We start from the raw sequence: 22011 nt of genomic DNA, 5'->3' as shown, positions 1-22011 counted from the left end.
ATTGTCCTTTATTGTGGTGCAAGTTGGGCGTCATCATTCAGATATCAATTGTGACAAAATCTTTGCAATGCAAGCTAACATGTACAGTAGTAATTATTGCTGATGGATATCCTATAGACCCACCATGTAGTATCGTTTTTTTTTTTATATAACTTGCAAAATAAGACAAACGTTGACCTTTGTTATGATATCAGTGACGTTCATTTACCTATTAATTCGAATGGTTTAATAACTATCAGGGCGTGGGCTTTGTTTGAAAATCAGACAGTGCACCAGATCAATATTAAGAGAACTGCGGTAAGTAAAACATGAACTGGTGTATGTAAAGGAATATACAAGTTTTTTAGATAAAAATTGTAATACTTATTAATGCTCTTTTGCCTTTTTTATTCTCTTTTGCATAAGTTGGAGAAAATTTGTGATAAAGTAACGAGAAAGTAATCAACAGGCAAACTATTCATATTAAGCTGGTCATATCTACTCACAAAAAGAAGAGTTTCTGAACAAAAGTGTATGCACTATTAAAAGATCTTGTTTTATCCGTCATTACATAAGTACGTCATATCTTAACCTGCATCTAGAAATTGACAATGAGGGTCGGTTGAGAACAAAACTTTACGACAAACATATGAACTTTTTAGTTCTATGTAGCAACATTCTAGCAGCACCTTCATAAAATATTCCAGAGCTTGCATTTCCTATCACGATTTCCTTGATGGAGGCTTGCTGCTTACAAGGAAGCTATTGAACCAGGGGTTCTAAGTGGTGAAGTTAAAATCATCCCTTCGAAAATCTTACGAACGAGTTGGTTGGCCGTTTTTTGAAATATCTGTTTCACGGTTGACAATTCAGTCCTCTTTTCCTCGATTGTGACCTACTGAATTATGCTTATCACGTGGTTTGTACATACAAGAGCAACACGACGGATAGTCCAGGGAATCTGAGGTTTTACTTCAAACAAATTGCAACAGAATTCATTTTTCATGAAAAACGAAGGTTACAACTATAGAATTAACATATCAAAATTCGGCAAAAATCGGACCACGGCAAAGTTGCATAATTTTACGAAATAAAAAGTTTAAATTCTACTGAATTTCATGCAACTTAATTCGCGCCATACTTCAAAAGGGAAATAACTTGTATTATGCAACTTCAATGTCAACAAGCGGCATTTGTTTTTGACTTGGATTTGACCCATTGGAACTGAAAATTGGTGAGTAACTCTTGACTATTACAAAAAATGTATAAATATAAATACATTTATCATGTTTTGAATCTTTAAAAGTATTGTTTTTCCCCGAGTAGCAATATTTTGCCGTATCACCCCTACACTTGACATTTTCGATAGTCATGTTTCCTAGTCTTGTAAATGGTTTTATAAGTAATAATAATTGTTTAGCGACGTTTTCCACTGTTAAAAATGACATTTGAAAGGGGGGTTACGTCAAAAATGAAAAAAGTATGGAACGCCATTGGTGACAAAAGGAATGAACGAGTGAAGACAAGTATTTGTATTTTCGTTCCTAAAAATGCTTCTGTAGTAATTTGTTTGTTGTTTTTAAGTATCTTATAATGACCCGCTGTAGGCATCGGTGTGTTAAGTGTTCTATTACCCTTGTTTGTCCGACAGGATTACGGTTTCCGAAGCATAACTTATGTTTGAATTGACCATTTTTTTTAAATATTAACACAGTGTGGATATCCATTAAATAAGGGTCAACTAGATTTTTAGCCGGATCTATTGTAGTAAATCCGTATCTACACAGACTCATTAATTCACCAATCAGTTGAAAATAAATGTTGTGTTTTACTGTTTAATTAGCAAATAAAATATGAAATACAATTATTGTTTCCTTTCAACCTATCCATGGGCTAATTATATAATTTAATTTTTAATCGAATTAAATTTTCATATGGTAAAGAGTGAAAAATCAAACTTTCTGTTTCAGGATATAATGGTGACCAAAGAGAAGCCCGAAGAAAGAAAGCAATGGTTATTTATCCCAATATACCACTAGAACAACAAAATTGAGTGATAGTAAGTTTCTTTTCGACCATGAAGTTCGTATGTAATGAAGCGTTTAAGTACAGAGCTAATCCAATGCTTACATTTGATCAACCGCTTTACTGGAAAGCACTCACAATTATCGATAATGAACCTAAGGAAAGCGATTTGAAATCAACAGTTCTCTGATTAGGAGGTTTTCACCTCGAAATGAGCTTCCTGGGATCGATTGGTAACATTATGAGCGGATCTGGACTAGCTGAGCTCATGGAAACTGTCTACGCACCTAACGCTGTTTCGCATATGTTAACCGGAAAGGCAGTTGCAAGAGCAGTACGCAGTCATTTCCTCACTTATAATGCTTTAACCTCACTATTGATGTGCGAACAGTTTCAGGTATCTTCCGCTGTCTTGAAATATAATGACATTGAAAATGGAGAACATGTTTCATTTCTTGAAGAAACTTCAGGTGACATGATAAGTGAAACTGATATTGAAGACTCTGAAAATCACAGTAAAAACACTTTTCCCAAGGATTTGAATAAACTGAGTTCTGTTTTTGATGAAATCCTCAAACGACGTGTTCCAGTAGACAACCTTGATCAAAATGAGATATTGAGAAAAATACGCGACAGTATATCAACTTTTAGAAAATCATATATTGAATACCGGACAGCTCGACTATGGTTTTTATATATGGATATGGTGGACTCGCTGCGGAAATTCATTAAAGCTGAAATAACTGGAAACTGGACCCTTCGTCTTCAAATCATTAAAGAGATGTTACCGTACTTTGCTGCTGCTGGACATAACCTATATCTCAAATCAGCGTATGTATACCTGCAAAATGCATGAGTTATCAAGAACAAATCCTGTCATTAATGAAGCTCTCATGTCAGGCTTCCATGTGATGAGAAGAAGCGATCGGTTCTGGTCAGGTTTGTCATCGGATCTGGTCATCGAACAGGTTCTGATGAGATGCATTAAAACCACTGGAGGTCTCACAAGAGGTCGAGGGATGACGGATGCTCAGAGAACATTATGGATTTTGTCTATGCCACAGTGTATCCAGATGAACGAGGCAATGCAACAAATAACTGGTGTTAATTTTGAAACTAGCGAACAGCACAAAGAAATGTGCATTCCAAGAAAAAAACGGGATAACAAAGATACAACTACATTTCCTGACTTTCTTGAAAAGAAAAATCCATTTTCAATAGATAAAGAACTCCAAAACATCGAAACAGGAGCAACTGGCGACAACAATGTAAATTCAGACAACGCACTGGTCATAGGACACAATATTATATCGTCAATGGAAGGTATATATCGACGAGTTTGTATTTAAAAGGAAAAACCAAGTTACAACTCTATCTTAAAAATTTAATATCAAAGTAGATAATGAAGAAATATCTGTCGATCCGCAATTGTTGTTTCAACGACTGGTTACTACTACAAATACCATGTTTCCAGATGTATCCGAAGTCTTTAAGTACGAGCTAAGCGCTGTACCAGCTGCTCTGTTTGAACCGTCTGGGTTGATGCGACAGGCACAGAAATCAACATTGGCAGATGAAATATGGAACACGGGAAGTTGTGTGTTTTCAGAGGACCATGGTACCGATGTTCATCACGTAATCGACGGTGGTTCCCTGATACAGCGAATCCCATGGAAAAAAGGTGCGACATTTGCAGAAATATGTCAGTCGTACATCGACCATATTAATAACATATATCCCATTCCAATAATCGTCTTTGATGGGTATGCGTCGGGACCAACGACAAAAGATCATGTACATGAACGGTGATCGAAAGGGGTGACCGGTACACATATCTTATTCAAAGATAGCACACCGTTTAAATCAAAGAAGGAATATTTCTTAGCTAATGGAGAAAACAAGCAAACTTCATCAACATGCTTTGTAATAAAATGGATTATGAAGGACTTATTTCTCTTCAAGCTGCTGCTGATGCTGATGTTCTTATTGCATCAACTGCTGTAGGATATGCATCTTGTTATCCTACTGTTGTAGTTGGAGAAGACACGGATGTTCTCATACTACTGCTTTTCCATGCAGAGGAAAATTCTAAACCATTGGTGTTTCAATCCGATAAAATTCGAAAGTCCAAGGTATGGGATATCAAAAAAACCAAAGAGTTGCTTGGAAATGAAATAATTTATTTGTTACCGTTTATTCATGCTATCACAGGATGTGACACGACATCTAGGCTTTATGGCATGGGAAAGAAAGAAGGACTGAAGCGGTTGCGTGAGAATGCCATTTTCAGAGAGTTAGCTTCAGTATTTTTAAAACAAGATGCAACTTCAGATGATATAATACAATCAGGACAGGCAGCTCTCGTTATATTATACGGAGGTGAGACCGGAGAAAGCTTAGACCAGTTACGCTACAGAAAATGTAATCATAAAGTTCTTACCAATTCTTTGTCTCGCGTACATGTCCAGTCCTTGCCACCTACTTCAGAAGCAGCGTCTCAACACTGTAAGCGTACATACTATCAGATTAAAAAATGGACAAATGACTCTGTCGATATGTTAAGTCCATCAGACTGGAGATGGGTTCCACAAGGTACATCACTTTTTCCTATCAGAACGATTTTGCCTCCTGCTCCAGAGAAGTTATTGCATGTGATAAGGTATAAATGTAAATCCAGTTGCGATACACGCAGATGCACTTGTAGAAAAAACGGCCTTGAATGCAGCTCAGCATGTGGCGAATGTAAGGGATTGAACTGTTCAAACTGTAAAATACTGGAGATTGATGCAGATGAGGACGATAGTGACATTTAGTTCTAACATTTACATGTTTGGTTTGTGAGGTGTCTCTAATATAACATTTAAGCAAGAACTTTGAAACAACAGTTTGTTCTATAAGATTCACTTTTATGACAATGTGAATTTAGAAATATTGTTTTTGTCTCCCTCTTCTATGACTGTGTTTTTGATTTAAACTACATTAATATGTCAAAATAATGAGTAATAAGCGTACTCATTCTTTGAGGGATTGAATTCTTTATGTTAGTTTAACACGAGAATAAAATTTTAAAAGATTTGTTAGATTTATACATTTTTCCCAGTTTTCAGCGATTTTCTTTTCAAAATCAACGTTTTTTCCCAAAAAAACTTATGATTATTCATTTTTAATATTTCATCACGATGATACATATGAATCAAACGTTTCCTGAAAAAAAAACAAGGACTTTGAGTAAAAAACTTTTAAAAAATTCAATTTTTCCAGTTTTTAGCGATTTTCACATAAAAATCCCCATTCTACCCCAAAAACACAAATTTCCCCTGGTCTATGAAACGCTTTTTAATATGTCACAACCAGGTATCAAATGAAGTGAAATTGATATAAAATGTTTCTGTTGCAATTAGTTTGAGGTTGAGCCACTTTTCACCTCAGATTCCCTGGACTAGGATGCTACATGTGGAAAATAATCTGCTTACCCTTTCGGAGCACCTGACACTGGCATTGTCAATTTGTTTTCGATCTTTGAGTTTGAATATCCCTTTGGTATCTTTCGCCTGTCTTTTATTAGCCACTTTTGTAGTTTAAGGATACGTTTTATAATACTGTGGGAAAATAAGCACCTTTAAATAATTGCTTAATAAAGTATACTATAAGTTGCACTTCTGTAATTTTCAACAGAAACACTTTGACGACTCACGCTGTGCCACGTTTACTATGATATGAAGTTTTAAAAAAAATATATCCCGGAATAAAAAGTTCGCATGCACTACTATTATGCAAATGTCATAAAATAGGGTTCTGTTACATATTTTCAACATTTATAGGCCTCGAACTTCTTAGCGTTTAAGTTTATGCTAAAATTCTGTACTTCCCCTCCTTTCACTTCGCTTGAGTTTTCCTGTGAATTCATTTGACGGCTATCCTTCTGTATTTATACTGGTAAAATTTCCAAGTTGTGTTTCTATGAGATTAAACAATGAGATCATATATTGAAACCAGTCGGTAAACAAAAAGTAAAATAACAAAAATACCGAACTCGAAGGAAAATTCAAATCGGAAAGTCCCTTATCAAATGGCAAAATCAAAAGCTCAAACACATCAAACGAATTGAAAACAACCGTCATATTTCTGACTTGGTACATGCATTTCCATATGTAGAAAATGATGGATTAAACATGGTTTTATAGCTAGCTAAACATCTCGTCTGTATGACAGTCGCATAAAATGCCATTATATTGACAACAATGTGTGAACAAAACAAACAGACATAATAGGTTAAAATGTCAAAAATAGTGGTACAGCAGTCAACATTGTGTTATAATCTTAATCACTATAAAAACAAACAAATATGTCAACAAAGAAAAACAAAATGGTATATAGACAAAGCACATTAGCAAAAATGAAAAACAAAAATACAAACAAATGACCACAGCACAACAATACATTGGCGGGATGTATAAGTACCGAGCCACGCCAAAAGGATATTACCAAAAAATGACAAAACAGTAAAGGTTAATAATTTACAAAGACAAATAAAAGAACACTATAACACGTTATTAAGATGATAAACAACGTCAGTACCTAGAATATATATTTTAAAACCATCATGTATTATTTGTGAAGTTGATACGGAATATTTATCAACAAGGTCTTGGTATCTTCCAAAACACAATATACATGAATACAATTTAGTTTCTCTCCGAAAGAGGCGTTGTTTATGAATCAGCTTTATTTACAAAGTACAACATAGAGGTTGCAATTCTGTAAATATAGACAATGCAATTTCCCATAGGAACTCCCTTTGCGGCTAAAACTGTGACACTTTTACTATGAAGTTTCGTGAAAAATTATATCCCAGAACGGAAAGTTTATATGCACTACTATTTTATTCAAAGGTCAAAATATAGGGCTGTGCGGCATATTTTCAACATTTATATGCCCTGAACTTCTAAGAGTTTAAACTTATACTAAAATTCTATACTACCCTTACCTTCATATTTGGACCTCCTAAGAATTAAAATTTAGGCGCTACCATGTTTTTCTATACTGGTTACATTCCCAAGTGATGTCTCTATGAGAGGAAACACAGAGATCATAAATGGGAACCAGTACATTAACAAATTAACATATCTATGATAATATATATCTCCCCAAAAGAGGCGTGGTTTGAGAAACAGCTGTATTTACAAAGTGTAACCTATACAAACATTTATTCAAATAGAAAACCTTCTAAAAACACTTTTTCTCACAACAATACTTATTTATCAGAATTATAGCCTTAAGGAAATCACTGCATATACTCTAAGTTTCCTTTTACAGTACATTTTATACCCCTTCCCCTGTTTCAGTTTTTTAAAGAATTTGAAAACAAGACTTTAACCATTGCCAGCTTACCCTATGTGCATGTTTTCTGACATGAAATGTCTAAACCATGTTTGAAACTATTCTGATAACAAATTGAAAGCATTTTAGAATACTATAAATGTATTGTTTAGAAGTTAATCATTCCAACATTCAAGATTATACAAAGTATCCAATCCTGCTTGTGTCTCCAGTCCACATCTTACTGTATGCCTATTTGTCAATGAAAGTTCACAATTTCTGTCTCAAATGGTCAGTTAAGAATTCTTGTCACAACAGCATCATCTCTAACCATATAACTAACATAAGTTAGTTAATGTATGAACTAGAAGTGTCTAAACAAAGCCATATTTGCAAAATTGTATTTAAGAAGATATCAGTCTGGTGCATAAATTCACTAAAAGTTTGATAGAAATGACTGCTTACGTCTTATTTTTGCATAACTTTCCAGCACAGTTATTGTTTTGTTTACAAAAGACCTTGAAAATAATAAAATCATAGCATTTACAAGTTAAATTATCTGTTTTATGACCCAGTGTAGGCATTTTTTTTCTGTTTTTTGCCCCCTGGGGCCTCACATTTCCTAAATATTTTCCTTGTTTCTAGCAATGTGGAGTATTTAGTATATATTTAGGATAGAACACACTATTGTAAGTTTTATTGAGGTCTTTTTGTAATTCTAGCTTGTACTTTTTAATGCCGCGGTCACAAAAAAACACATTTAGGTGTTACGGCTTACTTTTTGGTTATCGACAGGACAAAAATAACCCAACAAAATTATTTAGGAAGGATCAATGAGTTGCAATGACTGCGAAGAGTAAATATAAACACTTCTAAACAATTAAAATCACAAATAGGCATATATTGTGAATTTATTTTGAATTCAGGGCTTTAAGTAAACCATGCATACTGTAAACTGTGAATTTATGCTGAGTCATCATAGTTAAGGCTCAGGATTTTCTCAATCTTCATGAAAAATTTATAAAACTTCATATTTGAGTTAAATTCTTTAAAATCTCTGAGATAAACCAGATTTTGTGAAATTCTGTATGTTCTATTTTTTAACCCTATATAGGTTGCAATTCTGTAAATATAGACAATGCAATTTCCCATAGGAACTCCCTTTGCGGCTAAAACTGTGACACTTTTACTATGAAGTTTCGTGAAAAATTATATCCCAGAACGGAAAGTTTATATGCACTACTATTTTATTCAAAGGTCAAAATATAGGGCTGTGCGGCATATTTTCAACATTTATATGCCCTGAACTTCTAAGAGTTTAAACTTATACTAAAATTCTATACTACCCTTACCTTCATATTTGGACCTCCTAAGAATTAAAATTTAGGCGCTACCATGTTTTTCTATACTGGTTACATTCCCAAGTGATGTCTCTATGAGAGGAAACACAGAGATCATAAATGGGAACCAGTACATTAACAAATTAACATAGCTATGAATATTATATATCTCCCCAAAAGAGGCGTGGTTTGAGAAACAGCTGTATTTACAAAGTGCAACCTAGATACATTTAGATATCCATAAATCGGTTTCACAGGGCAATGTTTAAACCTTTCACTCTGATAGCAATGCTTATATGCCTCATTTTAGATATCTCTTGGATGAATAGTAACGTTTAGCTATCAATCTGAAATTTGCAGGCTTAAATTTTCAAATTTGAATAATTTTTGTGTGTAATATATGAAAAGTTCAAAAAAAATATTTTTATGTGCAGGTTAAAAGTGCATATTTCAATAATGACTTATGCTATTGTTATCAAGTATAGAAAATTGGTTGTAATACGTTACCATTTGTGCTATCCTGTATTCTAGCATTTAAAATTTTGACCTGGAATAAATTTAACGGACGCAATCACGAGTTGGTTTACAGTTATGAAATATCTGTTTCACAGATGACGACGACTGTGTTCCAATTGTCATAATCACAATCCCGTCCTTTAATCCTGGAATGTGATCCACTGCATTAGCCTTATCACCGGCTTTGTACTTACATGAACAACACGATGGGTTTCACTAGTATAGTAGGATTTGCTTACCCTTCCAGAGCACCTGAGGACATCCGAAGTTTTTTTTTTAAAAAAGGGGTTGGGGTTCGTGTCGCTCAGTCTTTAGTTCTCTATGTTGTGTTTTGTATACTGCTGTTTGTCTTTTGATCTTTTTTCTTTTTTTGCCATGGCGTTGTCAGTTTATTTTCGACTTATGAGTTTGAATGTACCTTTGGTGTCTTTCTCCTCTCTATTGCACTGGACAATTTTAAAGGGCAATATTCGATATTTTCGGATTAAAGTCGAATTGTTAATTCTCACTAGACAATATTTTTTGGTGCTTCAAAGAAATATTCTGCTCTGTAAATTAAATAACTTTGTTTACAATTATATTTGTTCTGAAAATATAAATTGGATATATAAAATCTAATTTTGTCTGTTTAATTACTTGAGATAGGAAAAATCACGGACGTTGATTATAATTGGGAATCCTCCGGGTTAATGAGGACGTCAGAAAATAAAGCGACAGGCAACGGCTGACCGGTCGACACACACAAAGGGATTTTGATAACTGCATGTCAAACTTTGTCAATTCTTATAAAATGAGTTCATTAAATCTGTGTTTTTTTTTTTCACAATTTATATAAACAACACTGCGTTTGAATTTATAATTTGAGTATTTTTATATGGCCATGCTATCAGTAATCTATTATTTGTTGCAGAAGAAAAATTAAGCGGTCGCGATCTCTTTTTGTTTTGAAGGAAAAACATCGATTGATCACTAAAATCTGTGTATGTTTCTTATTTATCTTGTTTTCATTCAAACTATTAGCAATGGAACAGTCGCTATTTCTAGGAAGAGAAATAAATCAAAAATAAAATACCGTAAATCATATTCCGACGGTCAAACAAACTATGTATGACGTAGTGTTTTATCGAAAGCAATTTAGCATGGCGCGACGCCATGCCCTTTTTTCCTGACGCCATGCCCTTTTTTCTTGACGCCATGCCCTTTTTTTCGGACGCAATCCTCTTTTTCTTCCGAAAAATATGACGCCATGTGCCTTGTAGCGTTATCTAGTTCGAGATCCGGTTGCGGTATTAGGTTTTTTGCTGATCGAAGGGCGATAAGCAATGACTAAGTTGGTTGCATGTATTTCATGAAGACAAATTTATCACTTCCGCGAGACTCGAGAGCGTACATGATTAAATCATTTAGTTTCGGCAAAATAAGTGTGTTACTTCATTAGAACGTGATGAAAGTTGCCTGAAGTAAATTTGAAATCCATTAATTGCATTGAAAATGTCCTATTCCTTTCCAAATTGCGTGCCAAACATCGTTTATTTTTGTTAATTTTCTTCGTCCGCCATTAAAATATTTGTACAAAGTAGGGAACGGAGTCGGAAACCGGACCAGCTATGAACGAAATCCGGATTCTTACGATAATGGCTACCGACGCATGAATGGCACAGCTGACGGTAAAATTTTGATCCCAAAAAGAATCAAAGTAATGAAGTACTGAACATCGGATGACTGCAAGTTCTTGTGAATGGTCAAAAGCACTTGTCTCAGAAAAAAAAATCACATCTCTATACCTGAAATTGAGGTTAATGTACAGATATAATTTTTTTCTTCTTAGACAAGTTCGTGCATGGATGATAAATAAATGACAGGGAATTCAACCTCACCGTAATAAATATGATATTGAAGTGATACAAATCAGTATACTCTGGTTTGTTGTTATATATTATATTAATATTTGTATATTACAGTTACATGTATATATAATTTTCATCCATTTGTATATCATTCTATTCTACTATATTAACAATAGTGCAGTGCAAGTGCATGGTGGACACTCTTCTGTAATAATTCGATTTTTCTAATAGATTGGATTTGAGTAGGCACTCATATTTTCCCGCCAAACTTTCAATCTCCCATGCAGAGTTATCGGTCCTTGAGAGAGAGCGAGGACCGATAACTCTGCATGGGAGATTGCAAACTTTCTTGAGATATTCTTCCGCATGATTTAACACACATTTTCTGTTCGTGTGCATAGATATTAAAGATTTTTTACTTATATATATATTTCTAACGACAAAACATTTTCATATTATTAATTTATGTTCTAAAAAAATATTTTTAGGAGTATCCATCGAAAAAATGAATTTATAACAAGCGATAAGGAATGTTATTTTGCACTCGATAATGTCCGCGTATTTATCATGTTTATAGATCGGTTACAATCCCAACACGATAGTTACGTAATGGAAATCTAGGCGACAGCAATACACCAGAATATCCTCACGGTCATCCGATGTAAAAAGTACGCATTCCACACGCATTAACATACTTTTGGTTAGATCAACTTGATGAAGGTCTATAGTTCCATGTAGATCCATTGTTTTAATTTATTAATTAACAGTTGCTCAACTCTGAGACTATTATACTAATGTCATTATAGTACCAGCTTAACTTTGTAAAATTTATATATCTTTTTTAATGAGAAAAACTGAAAAAGTGTAACTTACTTGTTTATTTATGTGCCCTATTTGGTACAGTCGAAGCGCAAAGTGACCTTTTGGCAAAAAAATTACCATGCACTTTTTAAGTTCTAGATAAAACACTAATGACGTTATACATATTCTGTATAGCTGCATTAAAGAATATATCTAACGAACAACAGGATACATAGTTCGGTATTTCATTTACTCTGAGGGAAATTTATCTGTACCAAATCAAGGTTATATTTGGATACTAATTGCAAGAAATTGATAAACATTATATACTTGCTATGATTCCAAATTAGCAAACAAAACAAAGAAAGTTTCTTTAAAAGATCAACTGAACAAATACAAGATATAAAAGGAAGGTTTATAGGTGATACTACAGGAGCGCTATTACTTCTGTTTCAATTTTAAACTAATGTGTTGGCCAGTTGAGGACTCAATTTATACAACAACCTTTCAGAGATATGTTAAAATATTCTTTTGCACTTCGACGAACTTTCAAACTTTGAACTGTTAGTTTTGCTCATGGACCATTTAAATGTGACGAATCATAAATTATTGTAGGCCCATCATTATAGCATTCTTTTTAATTTTACATGTATACGGGAATTCATGAAAACATGGTTTGAGGCTCCTAAATGACCGATACCAGGTAAAATGAATAATTAATTTGAAATTAAACCTATCTTATTTTGGGAGAATATCTATAAAGTTCTAATCATGTGATTATACTTTTTCCTAAGATAATGAAAGAGATTGTGAATGTAATTATTTGTAATGTTTTCAGCCATTCAAGGAAGAAATATTCATGACTGAAGGGCTATCGACACCTTTTTGTCCATATGATGATGATAAGGCGTTCTTGTTCCTTGCTCACAAGGAAGCTATTAAACCAAGAGTTCCAAGGAGTGAAGTTGAAATCATCCCTTCGTAAATTTTACGGACTCCATCACGAGTTGGTTGACCGTTATGGAATATCCGTTTCACAGATGACAGCGGATATGTTCCAATTGTTGTAACTACAATCCCGTCCCCCCTTTTTTCCCCATATGTGACTTACCGAATAGGACTTATTATCGGGTTTGTACTAACATGAGCAACACGACAGGTGCCACATGTGGAGCAGGATCTGCTTACCATTCCGGAGCACCTTAAATCGGTCACAGTTTTTGGTGGGGTTCGTGTTGCTCAGTCTTTAGTTTTCCATGTTGTGTTTTGTGTACTGGTTTTTGTCTGTTGGTCTTTTTCTTTTTTAGCCATGACGTTGTCAGTTTATTTTTGACTTATGAGTTTGAATGTCCCTTTGGTATTCCTATTTATTTAAACATACACTGTCAAAGAAATCACATTTTTTTTAAAATCGAGACCAGACAAGCTTTGTAGAACTTATTCTGAATATACAAACGCAATCTTTCTCGTTCCTTTTTTAACAGAAGTGCAGTGATTTTCACCTTAAAGGTTTTACAAGTTCTTCTCATCAGTGGTCTAATCAGGTGCAAAAGGATTTAGCTAAAATGGTTAAACATGTTAAAATTTCATTTCGAAATGTCACATTCGGTCATGTGTTTGGGTTAGATAATTTACATATACCGACAGGTAAATAATTTTGTAAAGGATTTGGTAAGATTAGACAGGAATAACATTTCGCTAGGGTATAAAGCCTTATAATCCACTGTGATCTACATGTATCAGATTTTAACATGAATAACACAACGCAATGGTGGAGAAAAATCTGCTTACCTTTTTATAGCACATAGGTTCAGTCCTGGCTTTTGGTGGGATTTGTGTGGCTGTGTAGTGTGTTGTGTGCACTGTTGATGGTCTATTCGTTGTTTTTTATTTATATGGTATTGCCTGTCTTACTTCGATTATGGCTTTCGATTGACCAATGGTTTCCTCTTCCCTCTGTATGCAACTACACATGGGTTAGATAATGAAAACGGGAAATATGTCAAAGAGACAATAATCCGAGCAAAGAGCAGAAAACAGCCAAAGGCCACCAATTAGTCTTAAACGCAGCGAGACAATCCCGCACCAGAAGGCGGGGTTGAACCGGCCCATAAACAATAATGTATATTAGTTTAGCGAAATGGACGCCACAATAAGCTCCGAAACATATAAATGAACCAAAAATGTGGCGGGGTTGATATGATAATAAGATGTGATATGATTGCCAATGAGACAACTCTCCACAAGATACCCAATGACATAGAAATTAACAACTATAGGTCACCGTACGGCCTTCAACAATGAGCATTATACATACCGCATAGTCAGCTATAAAAGTCCCCTAAATGACAAATTTAGAATAATTCAAAAGAGGAAACTTACGGCCTGATTAATGTACAAAACAATGAACGAAAAACAAATATGATATACAGCAATACACGACCACCACTGAATTACAGGCTCTAGACTTTAGACAGGCACATACAGAATGTGATTGGGTTAAATATGTTTGCGGTCTCTCCCCTAACCTTGGGCAGTGGTGTAACAGCACAACATATGCTCAAACTTTAAAAATCTCTTGTAAAAGGGCTTAATTCATCGGATCGATACAAAATTAAACATGTCTTGTGAGATCTCAACCCTCTCCCTATACCTCTAGCCAATGTGGAATAAACAACCACACAGCAAAACGCATATTCAAACTATGATTTGAATCGTAAACCAAACACAGAGTCGGAACTAAATAAGACGTCTCCCACATGCAGTTATAAGATCATACAGAGAGAAAACACAAAAGGGCAATAATAAATAAAAACCGATAATGCCATGGAAAAAATGAAAAACGACGTATAAAGCGCTACACAGAAACTAAAGATTGAGCAACACGAACCCTACCAAATATCAGGGCTGAACTTATGTCTGATACATTTTCAAACTATTTTAGTAAGTTACACGATCTTTATGAGAGACATTTAACTTTTGCTGTTCAGTTAAGGCCACTTCATTACAATACTGAACTTATCAGGTTGAGAATTTATAGCACTGTTTTAATGAGCTATTTTGCTAAAACAGTATGAATGATTTAATAATAAAAAAATTCCGTATTTTTTTAAAAATAATTTTACTGATACATTACAAGGAAGCTATTAGACCAACGGTTCCAAGTGGTTCCAATTTCATGGGCGCCATAACGAGTTCTATAACTGTTATCTGTTTCACATATGACGACGGATATGTTCCAATTGTTGCAACCACAATCAAAACCTCATTTGCTCGAATGTGACCTACCGAATTAGACTTATCACCAAATGTGTACTTATATGAGTAACACAACGGATGTCACATGTGGAACAGGATTTGCTTACCCTTCCGGGGCACTTGAGATCACCCCCGGGTTTTGATGGGGTTCGCTTGCTCAGTATATAGTTTTTATGTTGTGTTTTGTAGACTATTGTTTGTTATTTGGTCGTTTTTCGTTTTTTGCCATGGCATTGTCAGTTCGTTTTCGACTTGAATATCCTTTTTATATCTTCTGCCGCACTTTACCTACTTTCGAAACCTCACACTTTCTGTCGCTTCAATTTTGCCAATGGAAGACCGAAAACGGTATAAATGCAAACATATAAATTTAGATAAGTATTGCAAAACAAAAAAAAAAAAAATACTGATGTTTGTTCGGTCCTTTTTTTGCAAGATCTGGTTTAGATAAAGAACTTTATATTCTGCCAATTTATCCGTTCCTAAACCCGTTAAAGGAGAAGATCCGTCACTGTTATAAAATTCTGTAGAATCGATCGGAATAAGTTGTAATAATATGAAATTTAGCATTACATGCACTCACGAACTTCACACAACCAAAAGCAAAAAAAGAATTTTATTCTAAATATGCGGTTCAGATTTATGCATTTCGTCATTTCTATGAAGCATTACATTGTTTTGATGTCCCTTTTAAATTGCCTCTTAGTACTGATCCAGCAACTTTGACCTAAACCCTTATTGTAACTTGCGTATGTTAAATTAAATTGGTAGATAATGTTTAAAAATACAAACATTACGCTCCATGACGTTTTTAACGTAATACGCTTTTGCATCAATGTTACATTGATGTGATGACAGATGAACACAAAATGATTATGGCTTTCAAATCGTAGTATTTGCAGAAAATGGTCAACCCATCAGAGAGTGATGAAAGACACGTATGAGGTCGTCATGACTACACTATCATTAAAATATATTGACATAAAACTATTTCAGGTTAATCAACATTGCCATTTAAACAATTCTCTTGAATCTATACGTGAAAGGTATGGTGACGTTAATAAAACATTGATGGTGTACAACATCATAAACTGTAGACCAAATTGTACACGAGTTGTTCAGAATGTGAAGGACAACGATGATTCCAAAGAAAAACCAATATGTTAAAAAATACATTTATACATGAAATGAAGTATTTCACATAGCAAATGAATGAATTAGCATGACTAACAAATGGCAAATTATGATCATTATGTCTGTTTGTTTTGTTCACACATTGTTGTCAATATAATGGACTTTTATGCGACTGTCATACATGTGAGAGGTTTAGCTAGCTATACAACCAGGTTTGAGCCGCTGTTTTCTACGTGGGGAAATGCTTGTGCCAGGTCAGGAGTGTGACAGTTGTTTTCCATTCGTTTGATGTGTTTGAGCTTTTGATTTTGCCATTTAATAAGGGACTTACCGTTTTGAGTTTCCTTGGAGTTCGGTGTTTTTGTTATTTTACTTTTTGATGAAAAAAAATCTAGATTACACAATTATAGAAGTGAAAGGTGGCGTTTAAATTATAGAAAAAATAAAACAAAAACAAAAAAGTTTCATATGAAGTTTTTGAATCATTAGATTACATATGTCAATGATAATGATGCATTTTCCTCTTCAACTCAAACGTTTTCTTATTATATTTCTTCAATATTAATTTTTATACAGAAATTTCAAATTTTTTTCATTAGAGGAAATAGAAAAGGTTCCCGTATTCTGTTTCCGGCATGCTAAATTTAAACATTTAACATAATAGAGGAAATCATATTGTTTAGAAAACGGTGTAAATAAATCGAAAGTCGTTGGTAATAAAGTCCCGGAAAAAAAATACGAGTTTAACAAAACAGAAGCAGTATGTCTGAAATTTTCTTGAATTACAGATCAAAAGATTTGCATAGTTTTTTATCTATCTTTATTTATCTTCAAAGCGTTTTTAGATCCTGAAAGATTATATTTGAATGTTAAGCTAGCTATAAAATCAGGTTTAATCTACCATTTTCTACATGAGGAAATGTCTGTAACAAGTCAGAAATATGATAGTTCTTTTCCATTCGTTTGATGTGTTTGAGCTTTTGATTTTGCCATTTGATAAGGGACTTTCCGTTTTGAATTTTCCTTGGAGTTCAGTATTTTTGAAAATATTTTACTTTTTCCTAGTCAGAACAATTGAAACATATTTATTACAGTTATCCTTGCGGGGCTCCTGAATTTAGAGAACACGTTGTTCAATTTTCTTTTTTATGGTGACAAGACTTTTGAATAAGATGAATGGTTGAAATATTTAGTAGACTTCTTAAAGTAGATGCTGCCGTTGTAATGATTTTTACCCTTTGATATATTTTTGCAGAAACTTTAAATTAGAAGTTAGAAAGCCAAAATTATCTGCAATTATTCGAAATACTACCAGTAATTTGTAATGAAAATGTATCAAATTAGAAACTTCTGCAAAGACCAACGTTGACTATTGCTTTTAACTCTTTCATTCTGCATATTAAATCTAATAAAGGAAAATAACAAAACTACCAAACTCCAAGGAAAATTCAAAAAGTCCCTTATCAAATGGCAAAATCAAATGCTCAAACACATCAAACGAATGGAAAACAACCGTCATATTCCTGACTTGGTACCAGCATGTTCTTATGTAGAAAATGGTAGATTAAACCTAGTTTTACAGCTAAACAAACCTCTCCCTTGTATGACAGTCGCATAGAATTCCATTATATTGGCAACAATGTGTGAGCAAAAAAACAGACGCAATGGGTACAAAACGTCAAAAAATAGGGTACAGTAGTCAACATGTGGTATAATCTTAATCGCTATAAAAACAAACAACTATATCAACAAAGAAAAACAAAATGGCATCTAGACACTCTATAGACAATGCACATTAGCAACAATAAAAGACAAGAATACAAAAAATTACCATAGCACAATAATACATTGGCGGGATGTATTAATACCGAGCCACGCCAAAAGGATATTACCAAAAATGGACTAAACAGTTAAGGTTAAAATATACGAAGCCAATAAAAAGAACACTTTAACACGTAATTAAGATGATAAACAACGTCAGTACCTAGAATCTACACTTCAAGACCATCATGTATTATTTGTGGAGTTGATACGGAATATTTATCAACAAGGTCTTGGTATCTTCCAATGAACTTGTTTTAGAAAAAGGACAAGATGTTCTTTGACATAACCCTGATTCATCAACTTTGTGCTCAGACACTGGTGAAGTTTTACAAAGTCTGAGTAGCAGCTGCAAGCTCTTGAGTTGGGAAACGTATATCCCATACGCAGGTGAAGTTGGTATATTGCTGCTAAGGTGGGAAAATTTATAATTTCAAAATGAAAATCGTCTCGTTTGTAATAGATTCTGGTACTGAGACGACCGCTTTCTTCAAATTTTCATTTTTATATTGAAAAGCATTGTGGATTATTTCTATTAGATGATTTTTAAATTTCACATGGGGAATGGTGGTATGAAGGGTTGAACAATCAAAGGTTTTGATAGAATTAATTTTAGAGAAAGATCGAGATTTAAAATTTTCTAGCAGTTCTTTAGAGTATTTTAGAATCCACATATGGTTAGTACCATTACGCGAATAAACAGTTTCACAGTATTTCTGAAGACCCTCTTTCACTGCTGCGAACAGAATTTTTGTAAATCTAATGGACAATACCTTTGCAGAACATGCAGATGAGCCAGGAATGTACCGATATTTGTACGGAATTTTGTGAAGCTTAGGTATCCAATGACCGATTTCTTAAGTTTTATGAAAATATCATTTTACTGGTTTAAAGAATACATACAAAAAGGGTGAGGGGTAGACATTTGAGCAAAGCAAACAGGATAATCGAATATATATTAAACACTAAATAGATGGTGAGGAAAGGGATTTATCACTTTTTTAAGAAAAAGGGTTTCTGTGTAAAACATGGGATTTGATATATTGTTTATAATTAAAGATACAAAAACACTCATCAACATGGATATATCTTAAAGTATGTTTTACGAAGGTTATCACAATATCAGGGGTTTATCTGGTGCTGTCATAAAATATAAGGGAAATTGTCATTTTCTCTGAACAAATTGCTCATAGAATGTTTGAAACATTCGAAACACTACATGGGCATTCCAAAAACATTTTTAAAGTTTAAGAAAACTATGTTACATAAAAATTTAATATTCTCTAAAAACTAGCCTTTCAAATTTAAAAAGAGGTAAACTCTGGCGTTCATTTTTATTTCGAAATTTTTTACACTGTTCGGTAAAATCTCTTGCTTCAATTTGATGGTTAGAAAAGAACCACCTTTGTTTCCATTCCCCCGAAATCAAATAAACACCGAAAGAAAAAAAAGAAGCTATAAATAAAAAAATCGTGTATTAAATGTAGAATAATGGAGGTCAACTTTCCTTGAGAAAGGAAACTTATTATAGTTACTCATAGTAAAATATGATATGGGTCTTATGTAGGTAACCATTTAGGCGGGAATATAGAAAATCGCGTGATCAATGAAAATACAAGATGTCTACATGTATCCTTTCTCATCGCCTAAAAAATACTTTATATTGGCGAAAATAACAGTATATGTTTTTAATAATCTTGGAATAATTAGTTAAAGTTTGAGCGATGTATTTAACAAAATTTATAGGTTGGCAATAAGCGTCACCATTAGCCTTTTATTTCAAATATCTCATGTCTCGTACTTCAACAGAACCTTCTGATATGGCCTTTAACTATGGATACTGAATAAACTGTTGGTATTGACCCTACCTGCTGATATGGACGATATTGATGGACACTGTATAATATGTGCTTATAGGTACAAAGATTTAATTAGTAAATTTGGCTGTACCTGTAGAAAACTTATTAAAAACGGTATTTCACATCTTAAATTTTACGGTAATATTGTACTAAAAGCGCGGAAATCACTATGTGAGCCGTGTAAACTCATCGAACCTTTAAACAAATTTATTAGTAAAGGTTATCTTATTAATGTTGTAATAAGATCTCTGAATATTGTTTACATTGGCACTAACATCGATTTTGTCATCAACAAATTAAAACTAAATTTGTATTCTTTTCAAACGGTTTTTTGGGATGTATAAATACACATCCACGTTTATTTTCTATTTAGAGATTGCTTTATCTATATATAACATTATACATATTTATCATAAGGTTAAATCCTAACTATCCACCGCCTGTCGGTTCTTTTATTTTGGCATTGCACAAGTCATGCCTTCTTTAACTGTTCACGGCGTTAAAACACTAAATCCCTGGGATGTGTTTTAATTGATTTTAGTCTCTGATGCATGATTGTTTTTACTATTAATTCTTTTTGGCTTTTAACTAACTTTCAGTAACTGCGAGTACTCTCAAATCGTACTTTCGTGTTAATTTGACCTGTTGACACAATTTGTAATGCATTTCTGTTATTCAGTGTTTACTTATTTTGTGTTATATCTCGTCTCACTATTTTTATTATGTTCCACCTTTGATAAGTATTTAGTATTACGATAAATTTTCATTTCTGTATTCGTACTGTGAACAACAAATTTATTTATTTTGTAAAAAAATGTTTCTGTACTCCTAACAACAAAATTATTATATATAAATTTACCTGTGTACTTTACTTTATTTAACGTCATTTTGTCCCAGGTTAAAGTTGTCTTTTTGACATTGTTCTACATTTTTTTTTTATTAATATTGTATTTATATTGTGTCATGAATCAAACTTATTCGTTCAGTGTATGTTTACTTGTTTTTGTTTATATGTCTTTTTGATCGAGTAAAGCCATTTCAATTGATATTTTATAGTGTGTCTTTTTATGTTGTAATGTTAAACTACTGTTTCAGGTTAGGGTGAAGGTTGGCGCTTGTTAAAGCGTTTAAACCCACTGCATTTGTATGCACCTGTCCTAAGTCAGGAGCCTGTTGTTTAGTGGTTGTAGTTTGTTGGTGTGGTTCATACGTGTTTCTCGTTTCTGGTTGTCTACATAGATTAGACCGTTGGTTTTCCTGTTTGAATTGTTTTACACTAGTCATTTTGGGGCACTTTATAGCTTGCTGTTCGGTGTGAGCCAAGGCTCCGCGTTGAAGGCCGCACTTTGACCTATAATTGTTTACTTTTTACACATTGTGACTTGGATGGAGAGTTGTCTCATTGGCACTCATACCACATCTTCTTATTTATATTATATACTGTGTGTTACTTCTACTTTACCAGTTGATATGTCCTCTTCCAATAGCTACTGTATATGCTGTTATTGAAAACCCGTTTGCTATTTGTAACTTCACCTTCTGATTTGGCCCTTTCTGATGGTAAAATTGAGAATGGAAATGGGGAATGTGTCAAAGAGACAACAACCCGACCATAGAGCAGACAACAGCCGAAGGCCACCAATGGGTCTTCAATGCAGCGAGAAACTCCCGCACCCGGAGGCGTCCTACAGCTGGCCCCTAAACAAATTCAAATAAATGTACAGACCTTTGTTTTCTACCGATAACATCATCTGTTGATGTGACCCCTAACCGAAGTGTTTTTTCAAACAGTTGGGTTATGCCCTGTTCTAGGGAAGAACTGTCCAAAACAGTTCTAGGGTAGAACTTTCAGAATCCGTTCTATGTTTAAACTTGCCAAATCTGTTCTAGGTTATAATTGTAAAACATTTTCCAGGGTAGAACCGCTTCTGTCAGAAACTGTTCAAAAGATGAGATGTTAGGAGAATATTCTATACACATCGTTCTAGAACAGTTCTCCTGATAGCTCCTGACAGATTTTCAAAGTGGGTAGATCTACTCCCCATTGTTCTTCAATCTTAATCTCTTATCTTAATATGAAAAAAGAACATTGGCACGCAGATGTTATTTCCA

The sequence above is a fragment of the Mytilus californianus genome, unplaced genomic scaffold, assembly GCF_021869535.1.
Source record: "Mytilus californianus isolate M0D057914Y unplaced genomic scaffold, xbMytCali1.0.p SCAF_5, whole genome shotgun sequence".
NCBI lineage: Eukaryota > Metazoa > Mollusca > Bivalvia > Mytilida > Mytilidae > Mytilus > Mytilus californianus.
The sequence above is the reverse complement of the archived record's forward strand: the minus strand, read 5'-3'. Positions refer to the sequence as shown.